General features: G+C 43.4%; 1 protein-coding gene across 10 annotated transcripts in view; it reads right to left on the bottom strand.

Annotated features, from left to right (window-relative positions):
• Positions 1-9,622, bottom strand: part of TUT4 (terminal uridylyl transferase 4) — a 107,434-nt gene extending 97,812 nt beyond the window's left edge. For 9 of the 10 annotated variants that reach the window (XM_054691451.1, XM_054691450.1, XM_037500420.2 and 6 more), the window contains exon 1: positions 9,477-9,622. The gene's annotated coding sequence lies outside the window, so the exon portion shown is untranslated. Of the gene's footprint in view, positions 1-2,051; positions 2,302-9,476 lie in introns of those variants that run through there. The other variant, XM_054691449.1, reaches the window with a different exon arrangement.
• Between the last annotated feature and the right edge of the window lie 2,313 nt (positions 9,623-11,935).

Consider the following 11,935-nt stretch of genomic DNA (forward strand, 5'->3'; position numbering starts at 1 on the left):
TCTCAGTCCTTGCCTTCTGATATTGTCTGTTGCCTTGCATAGTGTCTTGTATTTTTCAGCTCTCCAATAAACTGTCACTTGCTTTATTAATTGGGAATTCATGAAATTCTTTTCTTATAAGACACCAAGGACCCTCAACTCTTGCTGTTCTCCAACAAAAGGACAAGCAATGCAAGGAAAACTAAATTGGACTTAATAAAACTGAAGACTTATGTGCATCAAAAAACATAATCAGGAAAATAAAAAGAACAAGATAGAGTGCCTCAAAAAATTACCAATAACTGGAGCTCATTTTCCAGCAATCCCACTTCTGGGTATACACCCAAAGAACTGAAGGCAAGGACTGTAACAAATATTTCCACTCCTATGTTCACAGAAACACTGACAATATCCAAAAGTCAAAAACAATCCAAGTATTTATCTAAGCAGATGAATGTTATGTTTGCATAAACAAAATGCATACTTCTTAAGTATGCATACAACAAAATATATTCAGCCTTAAAAAAGAAAGAAATTTGGACACAAGCTACAACATAGAAGAACCCTGAAGACACCATACTAAATGATATAAATTAAGTCACAAAATGAAAATACTGTATGATTCTATTTACATAGTCAAATTCAGAGACAGAGGGCCTCCCTGGTGGCACAAGGGGTTAAGATGCAACCTATGAAGCTGTCTGCAGCCACTGCAGCACGAGTTCGATCCCTGGCCAGCTGGGGAGCAACCCACATGGTACAGCAGACCTCTCCTGACTAGCCCACTGCTCCCCTAAGCAGTGTATTTCAGTCAATCTGCCTGTTCTGTTCCCCACTCTGTCTCTGGTGAATCCTCTCACTCCCCACACCTCTGGCCTGTACCCCAGTTCTTGTATGCATAATAAATCTTTAAAAAAAAGACAAAAAACAAACTCAGAGACAGAAAGTAGAAAGTAGAATGCAAGGGGTGAGAGAAGGAGAGAAGAGAGTTATTGCTTAATGAGTACAGAGGTTTGTTTGGGAAAAATAAAAAATCTAGAGATGAATGGTAGGGATGGTTGCCCAACAATGTGAATGTACCAGATATTATCTGAATGTACAATTTTAAATGGCTAAAATGCTAAGTTTTATGTTAAGTATATTTGTAATATTTATTTATTTATGCGCAGAAGAATTGGGGTGGCCAGAGGTATGGGCGGTGAGAGGGGACAGAGTAGGGAGCAGAACAGGTGGATTTACTGAAATATACTGCTAAGGGGAGCAATTGGCAAGACAGGTGATGTCTGCTGTGCCATATGTGGTTATCTCTCTGGCTGGGGATTGAACTCAAGCTGTGACAGTGAGACTAACTGAGACTAACTAGGGAGGCCGCTGTTAAGTATATTTTATCACAATTTTTAAGATTAGAAAAAAGAAAACTCACAAAATGGGAGAACGTTTTTACAAATCCCGATACTCGCTAATATTCAGATTATATAAGTTTTATAATTTAACAATAAAAAGACTAATAACCCAATCTGTTAAATAGACAAAGAATTTAAACAGATTTCTCCAGATACATATGTATGTTAACAAATGGGCCCATGAAAAGATGGAAAATGCAAATTAAAACCACAATGAGATACCACTTCACCCACCAGAATGGCTATAGTTTAAATAATGGTCAATAAATAACAAGAGCTGGTGAGGATGTGGAGAAATCAAAACTCTTAATATTAATAAGATAATCTCCATTCATTGATAATCCCTAGTGGGAATAAAAATGGTGCAGCCTCTTAGGAAAATAGTTTGGTAGATACTTAAAAAGTTAAACATTAAAATCTATCAAAACACCTAGCAATTCCACTCCTGATATATAACCAAGAGAAGTGAAACTATGCCCTCACACAAAAACTTTTATGTAAATGTTCAAAGCATATTATTCATTATTCATAATAGTCAAAAAGTGGACACAATCCAAATGTCCATCATACAATGAATAAATCAACAAAATATGGTATCTCCACAGAATGTAGTATTATTCAGCCATAAAAAGTAATGAAGTGCTAATACAGGATACAATATGGACAAACCTTGAAAACATTGTTCTTAGTGAAAGAAGACAGGCACAAAAAGCCACAGCTGTTTGATTCCATTACATGAAATGTCCAAAACCGGCAAATCCATAGACAGAAAGCAGTTTAGTTGTTGCCAAAGGCCTGAGGGAGAGGGAAATGGAAAGTGATTGCTAATGGTCATAAGGTTTCTTTTGGGGAAAATGAAAACATTCTGGAATTAGATATTAATGATGGTTACACAATCTTAAAGAATATACACTGAATTGTATACTTTCAAAAGGGAAGTTTCATGGTATTGTAAATTATATCTCAAAGAGAAAGAAAAAAAATACACCATTACACATTCCATTAGCCATCAAAGCAGTGTTTTCACATACCTTATAGACAACATGCTACATTCCAGAAGAGAGAATGAAAGGGGGGAAAGGCAAATAAAGTCTTAACATTACTGTGAAAATAGTTGTGACTCAAAGAGCCACCCCCCTCCCTACCCCAAAAGCCCCCAAACATAGTCTGAATACCAATGGTCTAAACTAACACTGAGCACAAGAAGGGAGCTTCGGGCCTCCCCCGTGGCGCAGCGGTTGAACGCTGGGTTGCGAAGCTGCCCGCGGCCTCTGCGGCGCCTGTTGGATCCCCGGCTGCTCCCCGGCCACCAGAGGAGGGTCCCACATGGCGCGCAGACCTCTCCTGCCGCACGCTGCTCCCCTCAGCAGTGTACTTCGGACCTTCTGCCTGCTCTGCTCCCCACTCTGGCTCTGGTGAATTCTCTCACCCTCCCGCGCTTCTGACTGTCCCCAGTGCATGTATAAACAAACAAATAAACAAACAAATAAATAAATAATACATGCCTCTTAAAAAAAAAAAAGAGGGGAGCTTCAATTACTTAATGACTGACCAACTTCCATGATAATTTAATTATTTGAATTATAATGCACAGCTAAGATAGACAAAATGCAATCAGATTTCATTATTATGTATAATTCATAGGTGTATGTTCCCGCAAAATATCTTTTGACAACCTGTATGTGCCTATGCTAAATTTAACATTCCTCTGTATATTACACTTTGACATCTTAAGTTTGAGGCGCAACAAAGCATGATGGTTAAGTGCTCTGACTTCAGACTTCAACACTTGGTATCCAAATCCTGATTTTGCAGCAAACCAACTATGAGAACTTGTCCAAGGTACTTAACTTTTCTGGACCTACTTTCCTCACCTGTAAATGAGGATAATATAAAAGGGCTGTTGTGAGGACCGAGTTAATATTTCAAACATCTATTTAAAAAGCTACACATAGTAACTGGGCAGGAAATTACCTATGATCATTGTAAACTAAATGCCCATTTGAAACTACCAGACTATTGTAATTTACAAACATACCTATTTCTTTTTGAAAGTAAGTGTTATTTTGCATAAGATTAGATCCTAAGATCTTTAGTGATTTTTTTAAAGGTTTATTTATTTATGCATACAAGAGCTGGGGTACAGGCTAGAGATGCAGGGGAGTGAGAGGATTCACCAGAGACAGAGCAGGGAACAGAGCAGGCAGACTAACTGAAATACACTGCTGAGGGGAGTAGCAGGTCAGACAGGACGGGTCTGCTGTGCCATGTGGGTCATCTCCCTGGCTGGGGATCGAACTTGTGCTGCAGAAGCTGTGGGCTGCTTCATAGTGCGGTGCTTAACCCCTTGCACCACCAGGGAGGCCCAGATCTTTAGTGATTAACACCTAGCTTTCATGAACACTTTTTCCTTCTGTTCTGCCCGCACTCAATGCCTATCCTCTACCTTTCTAGTACTAAATGTAAAAGTAGACAACTAATCCAAGTCAAGGAGTGAAAAACCTTCCTGCAAAACCATAATAAAGCAACCTCCCAAACGTAGTTTTATTTCAAAAGAATCTCTGAAGAAACTAAACAATATGGGTTCTCCCTGGTGGCTCAAGGGGTTAAGTCTCCACATCATGAAGCTGGCAGCAGCCACTGCAGCACGAGTTCAATCCCTGGCCATGGAGCTAATTCACATGGTGCAGCAGACCTCTCCTGTCTTGCCCGCTGCCCCCCTCAGCACTGTATTTCAGTAGATCCATCTGCTCTGCTCCCCACTCTGTCTCTGATGAATCCTCTCACCATCCCGCACCTCTGGCCTACACCCCAGCTCTTGTATGCATAAATAAAAATAAATATTAAAAAAAATTAAACAATATGATCACAGAATCCTAAAAAGGAAAAAAAAAAAAAAAGTCAGAATATTGCAACTAGAAGGCCTCCCTGGTGGCGCAAGGGGTTAAGCACCTCACTATAAAGCAATCTGCAGCCTCTGCAGCAAGCATTCTATCCGATCCCCCGGCCATCCTGGGAGGAACCCACATGGTGAAACAGACCTCTCCTGTCTCACCTGCTGATCCCCTCAGCAGTGTATTTCAGTCTTCCGGCTCTGTTCCCCACTCTGTCTCTGGTGATTCCTCTCACCCCCTGCATCTCTGGCCTGTACCCCAGCTCTTGTATGCATAAACAAATAAATCTTTAAAAAAAAAAAAGAAAGAAAGCATACTTCTAATCACAGCTCAACTGCTATTACACATCTAGTGACCACACTTTACAAACCCTTTAACAAAAACCTTCAAAATCTTGTAACAGTGTCATCTAAAAAAGGGAGGGTCCATATTCTCTACCCCACCTAATGAAAGGTGGAGTTGAGTGGCCAGGAGACCCGATAAAGGAGTTGGGAGAAGACTTAGAGGAGGCATGCAGGGCAGAAAAACATCTGAGGAAGCAGCCTCACTTGCTTCTCAGTGTTAGACTTGCACCGGGTACTTGGGGACATGGAAGGAGATACTTGGAATAGACATGAATGAGAGACCCATGGGAGACTCATAATGTCAGTCTTGACCTATACTGTGATTTTGCTCCTTTAAGTCCAGATTTTCCTGGCCCCTTCTGCCCTTTTCCTATAGTTCACTACCAGAAGGTGCCTTTTACTTGTGGCAAGCTTTCAGGACTTGAGCAGCCCTGCTTTTGGGCCAACACTATTTGGCTGGACATTTACTCATGAGGGACTAGGTTACTTTGGGTGTTTAACTGGGAAACTATACCCTTTCTCTTCTTTTTATACACACGAATTCTAATAGGGTTCTCTTCTATTGAAGGTCTTGCACCTTCAATACTTTATGTGGCAGATGGAACAGTCCATTTAGAGCATCCACATTTGGGGGCCTTAGAGTGCCCCTCAGTCTCCATACTAACAACCTGACTGCTACTTCCCTTTCCCTCACTGCTCTATCCATAAATCTGTCATCCCTACCACATTGAATTTCTCCTTCTTCCCTACATACCAAGCCCCACAACAAGTTATCATCATTGCATGCATTATTCTGTAGCTATGGAATGGCCTCCTATTCACTCCCTTCATGCAGCAAACTCCTCATCCCTTCAATAATCAGTGACCCCTCCTCAACTTATATAACCCGGTGTGTTATAATTTATCTGTATTAAATTAGATAGAGTTCCCTGAAAGGAGAGATTATCACCAATAACTATGTATCTCTAAAATCTAGCAGATCTAGCACAAAGTATAAATGCAAATATTAGGTGAATGATTAAACCATTAATGAATGAGCAACCTTAGGCAGTTGCTCCTAGAAACTGAGAGAATACTTGACACATCTGAGAAGTAACAAGGTATGTATGATACAGCACACAGAACTGCGATGACTCTAAAAGCATCAGCAAATTAATCTCTGAATTAACCATCTATCATCTAACAAAATAAGTTTCACAGGGTTGTTACATTAAACAAATGAAATCCATGTGTATGTGAATATGTAAGTACGGAGTTAAAAATGTAAGTGCAATGCCTAGAAAAAATATGTTCAAATATTAGTTCCTTTCTCTCTGACCCTTTAACTCAAGGATAATTATGGACAAGATAATTTGATATTAAAACCATTCGGACATGTAAAATATCACACAATTAAATCTCTCCCTAAGCGGAAAAAACAAACTGTTCATCTCTGCACCATATATGTTATACATATATATTATATATAAAAAACTTTCTTCACTTCTGGATTTATATGAAACACTTGGGGGCAGTATGCTGTTTTTTTAATTTTTCCCAAATTAAGCAATTATCTAGGATTCTAAAATTTAAAAAAATTCACTTATTTAGTGTAAATAATCTTAATCACTCTAAGATTAAGAAGGAAAAGGTCTATATATTCTGCTTTAAACTATAGCCTACCTCTCCCTAACCTATTTCAGGTCCTTTTATTTATTTATTTTAAAAGATTTATTTATTTATCCATACATAGAAGAAGCGGGGTATAGGCCAGATGTGAGGGAAGGTGAGAGAACTCACCAGAGACAGCGGTGAACAGAACAGGCAGAGTGGCGAAATACACTGTTGAGGGGAGCAGCCGGGGCGACAGGAGAGGTCTGCTGCGCCCTGAGGGCCCCTCCCAGGCCAGGATCCCAGGATCCAACCCACCCTGCAGAGGCTGCAGACAGCTTCACAGTGCTGCGCTCAACGGCCTGTGCCACCAGGGGAGGCCCTTTAGGTCCTTTGAGAAGTGATATCTTTAAGAGCGTACATCTATCTGAATTACCTCAAACTTTGTAACTTTTTAAAAAAGATTTATTTTTTTTAAAGATTTTTATTTATTTAGGCATACAATAACTGGGGTGTAGGCCAGAGGTGTGGGGTTGAGAGAATTCACCAGAGACAGAGTGGGGAGAAGAACTGGCAGATCTACTGAAATACACTGCTGAGGGGAGCAGCAGGTGAGAAAGGGAAGGTCTGCTGAGCCAGGTGGGTTAGCTTCCCTGCCAAGGGATCTAACTCAAGACCAACACATGCCACAGAGACCAGTGATAGCTTGATAGGGATGAGACTTTAACCCCTGCACCACTAGGAGGCCCTAAACTTTGTAACATTCTATCAATTTGCGCAACTGCAGTTTACTTTAGAAAATAATACATCTCAGTAAATTGTTATATCAAAGTACATTTTTTAAGGTTAAAAAAATCTGACTTGCTTCAATATTTACAGGTAAGTTTTGTTCACTTTTTCTCTGAAACCAGAAACTTTCTGCAGAAAATAAAATCAAATACTCTTCTATACCCAGAGACCCTGATTTGACGGTCTATAAAGAACACAACATAATTAATGGATAATGCATGTCAAGGTTAACTTTGAGGTCAAAAAAATTTCTCTAATTACTCTTCCTAAAATGAATCTGAGAACTAATAAAAATGCTCTTTAAACAGCATTTTGTTAATCAGATATTTATAATTACATTTATAAACTTTCACTTTAAAAGCTCTAAAATTAAAATGCAGACACTACTATTCCGGGTAAATTAAAAATAAATGTAATTTGGGGCTTCCCTGGTGACGCAATGGGTTAAGAAGCAGCACTATGAAGCTACCAGCACCCACTGCAGCGCAAGTTCGATCCCCAGCCAGGTAGATGACTCACATGGCACAGCAGACCTCTCCTGTCTTGCCCGCTGCTCCCCTCAGCACAGTATTTCAGCAGATCTGCTTGTTCTGCTCCCCACTCTGTCTCTGGTGGGTCCTCTCACCCCCAGCACCTCTGGCCTGTACCCCAGAGTTCTTGTATGCATAAATAAATCTTTTTTAAAAAGAAAAAATAAATTTTAGACTTACAAAATGGAATTAAATATATGTGCATGGTAACATCTTAATTTATCTGTATTAACAACTTGGCCTAAGACAATGAAAAGAATTTAATTTCCTTTTTGTATTTAAGATGTTTGCTATACTTAAAATATTAAATGTCACTAACTTTCACTCCCACTTCTGTAGTATTTCAAAGAGCTTTATTTTTTCATTCTTCTCACTAACAACAACCAAATGAAAAACTGCACAAACAGTAGGAAATTGTACCTGAAAGAGCTTTTTAACTTTCTTTGGTTTATATATTAAAACATGAAAGACTTAAAATTCTTTCCGATATGGTTTAAAGAGGCATTCTAAATATGTTCTTAAAAGCAAGTTAGACATTATCTTAAGCACAACTTTCTAAATGAACCAATATTTCACAATTTTACAAGTTGTGATTAAACAGTACTAAGTGTGGTGTATGTAGTTCAGCAATTTCTAAGGACATGCATGGGTTCTGAATCTAAAGAAAATTTGACTATACAATTTACTCAGATACAGAACATGCTGACAAAAAAAAAAAAGTCCATTTTTTTAAGCCATCCCACAATTCAGCGTCTTAGTAGGCACCCTCTCTAAATTATATTCAGTTGGGATGATCAAATTTTATTAGCTAATAGTTCTCATTACTTTAAAAACAGAAACCGGTTATGATCTGTTTCACCAAGTGTTACACATTTTGCTACAACACTTGGGGGTGGGAGGGAATCTTTGGAAACAAAAGGTAATCTGATCCACTCTGGCTAATTACTAAATGCATGCCAACAACACAATTCGAATTTCATTTCTAGACACTAAGATCACAAAGGGAAGCAGCATGTCAAGTGTGTAAGGAACTACTTTTTTATCCCAAATACATCCAAAGGAAGAAAAACATGGTATGCCGAAACTAAGCTCTCGCGCAAGGTACAAAATGCATCTGATCAAAGACTGGATAATCCTCTAAAAAGAAAATATTTCCTTAACATAAAGACAACAGTAATTCATCCCATTCGGGTGCAACATCCCCAGAAGGTAGTTCCTTCGAGTCCAAACACCTTATTCTTTTGCAATCCGATACCAAAAGGCCCTGAAACCTCTCGCGGGGGCGTGCGACACACCGGGCGAGTGCCGTCTGTTTACAAATACGAATCTCAGTTTCCCACGTCAAAAGCGTACATTACCACCATTCGACTGGGGGGGGCGGGGGTCCAGAGAAAGCGGGTGACCAAGAATTGAAATCCACACAAACACTTCTGCCTTCTCTCCTCCCGACAAGGACGAGCACAGAAAGGAAAAAAAAAAAAATGTACTATATTCGTGTGTGTGCTTATGCATCTTGTATATGTTCGTCTACACCTAAGCAGGGGTGAGCGGAGAGGCAGACATGACAGGGAAAAGCGCTGAACCCCGGAGAGCGTCCACGCCAATCCCGTTACCTCACAAGCCCCCTCCCCCGGGTCCACAGGTTTCGGCCCGGGCGGGGAGCTCCCGGCTCGGTGGAGTTCGGCCCCGAAGCGCCCGAATGCCCTCCTCAGGCCGCCCAGGCCGCCGCCCGTCCCTCCCTCACCTCCGCCCTCCCCTGGGACCCCCGACTCCCGTTCCAGCAAAGAAAGAAGTGGCAGGCCCCAAGGAGGCGGCGGGGACGCGTCTGGGGCGGGCTCCCTACACCTGCGAGGCGCGGCACCTGAGGAGGGACACCCCCGGCGGCCCGGCCTTCCCGAGCACACCCCCTCGGCGCCCGGTGCTGCGCGGCGGCCGGAACCACCGTACCTGCGAGGCCCGCGAGCTACAGGCGCGCGCGACGCCTCCTCATCTCAGTGGCTCCCGCTCCCCCCGCCGCCTCCCGCTGCTGCTGCCGCCGCCGCCGTCGCCGTCGCCGCTGGAGGCCGGGACACGACGAGCTCAGGACTCCACCGCCATGTCCGCCGCGCCGCGAACTGCATTGTGGGGGGGAAGGGATGGGGAGGGGGAGGAGGGAGAGGGGGAGAAAGAGGAGGACGCGCTGAGGGGAGGGAAACTAGAAGGAGGGGGAGCCGAGGGAAGGGGGGAGGGGAAGAGGGTCGCAGCCCGGAATGGAGTCGCGGCCCGTGGTGGAAAAGGGGCTCGACGCGGAGGAGACCCGACAGAAGAGACGCGAGGGGGAGGGTTCAGGGGGGGCCCCTCCGTTCGTTCTGGGGCCCCCGGGTACCGGTTAAACCCGGGCGGGGGGAGTAAACACCAGTGGGGGAGGGGCTACTCTGGGGATGGGGGTGGCGGGCCTAGAGAAACAATGGGGAGGGGGCTGAGGTGGGAGGGCCGCGCACTCACACTCAGGCTGAGGGAAGAGGGAAGGGTCGCGCGCACGAGGACACTCGTTAGCTCGCGAGGAGGGGCGGGGCCCTCTGCGTTCGAAGAAGGTTGAAGTCACCACGGGCCTGCGGGGGGGCGGGGCCAACGCCGAGCCCCGAGCTCGCGGTCGGCCACCCGCCTGCGTGTGTGAGGAGGCCTGAGTCGCGGGCGCTGTGGGGCCGCTGGGGTCTGGCTTCGGGGCCCAGCCGCCCCCTGGCCTCAGGCGAGGCCCCCAGGCGGCTGGAAGGGCCGGAAAGCCGCCACCGCCGCCAATCGCTACCCCCCACCCCAGGAAAGGAAGCCGGGCCTTGAACGTGCCCCCCGTAGCCCGGTACCGGGCCGAGGGCCGACCCGCGCCTCTGCGGGCCGTCGTGACTGGCCCCCACTGCTGAGCGCGAGCGGGAAGATAGACAGAGGAAACCTCCGGGTTTCGACTCCCGCCTCCTCTCCCTCGCCACCAGCCCACCAAGGCCGGAATCTTTTTTTTTTTTTTTTTTTTAGTGCAGCTAATTCAGGAGTTAAAGAGCTAATCAGAGAAATCTCAAGAACATACGCCCCCACCCTGAAGAAAAATTTTAGAAGTCATTTCTTTAGCTTCACGCGGGTTTGGAATCCACTACCATCGTGGACCCTCTCTCCACTCCCCTCCCAGCCCCCGTTTTTAATGTGTTAGGTTCCTCTGCGTCGTTAAAGTCACGATCAGAGAGGATTTACGATTTGCTTAGCTTTTTTTAAGACCCTAAACTTGGAGATCATTAAACCAACTTCTGACCTCAAAGCTGGACATACCACACGGCCACAATTCTTATAGTTGACATGCTAAGCAGGAAAAGGAATGGACATGGGGGTGAACGGACGATACTACATCTTAAGTGTTTACAAGGTGTACTGCCTTATAAAATTTCTAATAATATGACTTAGAGGCTAGAACCGATAAAAGGTTACAGAGAGATAGATACTGCTCTCTGCATAATCCGTGTACTTCTCATTATTTCCATGAATTGGATACCTCTTATTTGTGTCCATATGAATCTGAAACTTGATGAAAAGGGACCAGACATTACCAGGCAAGACCCTAACCTTGAGCTAGGGACTTCACATATTTTACCATTTAATACAACAATCCAATGAGGTTGATGCTGTTGATTCCACTTACGAGGAAAAAAAAGCTGAGAATAAGTGCATTTAACCCCGAATGAGGAAAAAAAGCTAGAGAATAAGTGCATTTAACCCCGTCTGTTGTAGCAAAGCCCAGGAATTGAATTGAATTTCAAATCAATGAAAAGCCTTGTCTGACTTCAGCACTTACAAACTAAATGACTTTGGGTATGTACTCTGAGTTTCCTCATCTGTATGTTTTAAAGGCAAACAACTTTACAGATGCAAGGAAAACAGCACAGCACAAAAGTTAAAGCTATAGGGGCATTAAGATAATACCAACATGCCTTTCACTTTAGTGAGGGATATTAGTATCCTTGAAACAAGTTCAATTGAATAAAATTTCCAGATTAGTTTGTAAGAGTAAAACAATGAGTTTGGTATCTGGACATACAAGAACAAAACAGATTCCTGTCTCCAAAAGGTTTACCTTTGAGCAAAAAAAGTGGCTCTGCTGAGCTATTTTATCAAAATACAGAGGAAGTGTGACAAATTCCAGTTGGGTGTGTCTTCAAGGGAAAAGGTAGGAGCAGAACCTTGGAGGCTTGCCTGCTATGTGCCAGACACCTCTGTGATTCAGAGAAAATCATTTAGCCTAGAGTGTGCAGAAGATAATGAGTCTGGTAACAAGAGCTCGTGCCAGACTAAGAATCCCAATGCCCCTCTGCTCCTATCCCTTCCAGCTAACTCTTCCATCACCTTTCCCGTTAAGACCCAGCTCAAGTACTACTTTATCAAATCTT

This window comes from Talpa occidentalis, unplaced genomic scaffold, assembly GCF_014898055.3.
Source record: "Talpa occidentalis isolate TD23 unplaced genomic scaffold, MPIMG_talOcc4v2.1 talOcc4.9, whole genome shotgun sequence".
In the NCBI taxonomy this organism is placed as follows: Eukaryota; Metazoa; Chordata; class Mammalia; order Eulipotyphla; family Talpidae; genus Talpa; species Talpa occidentalis.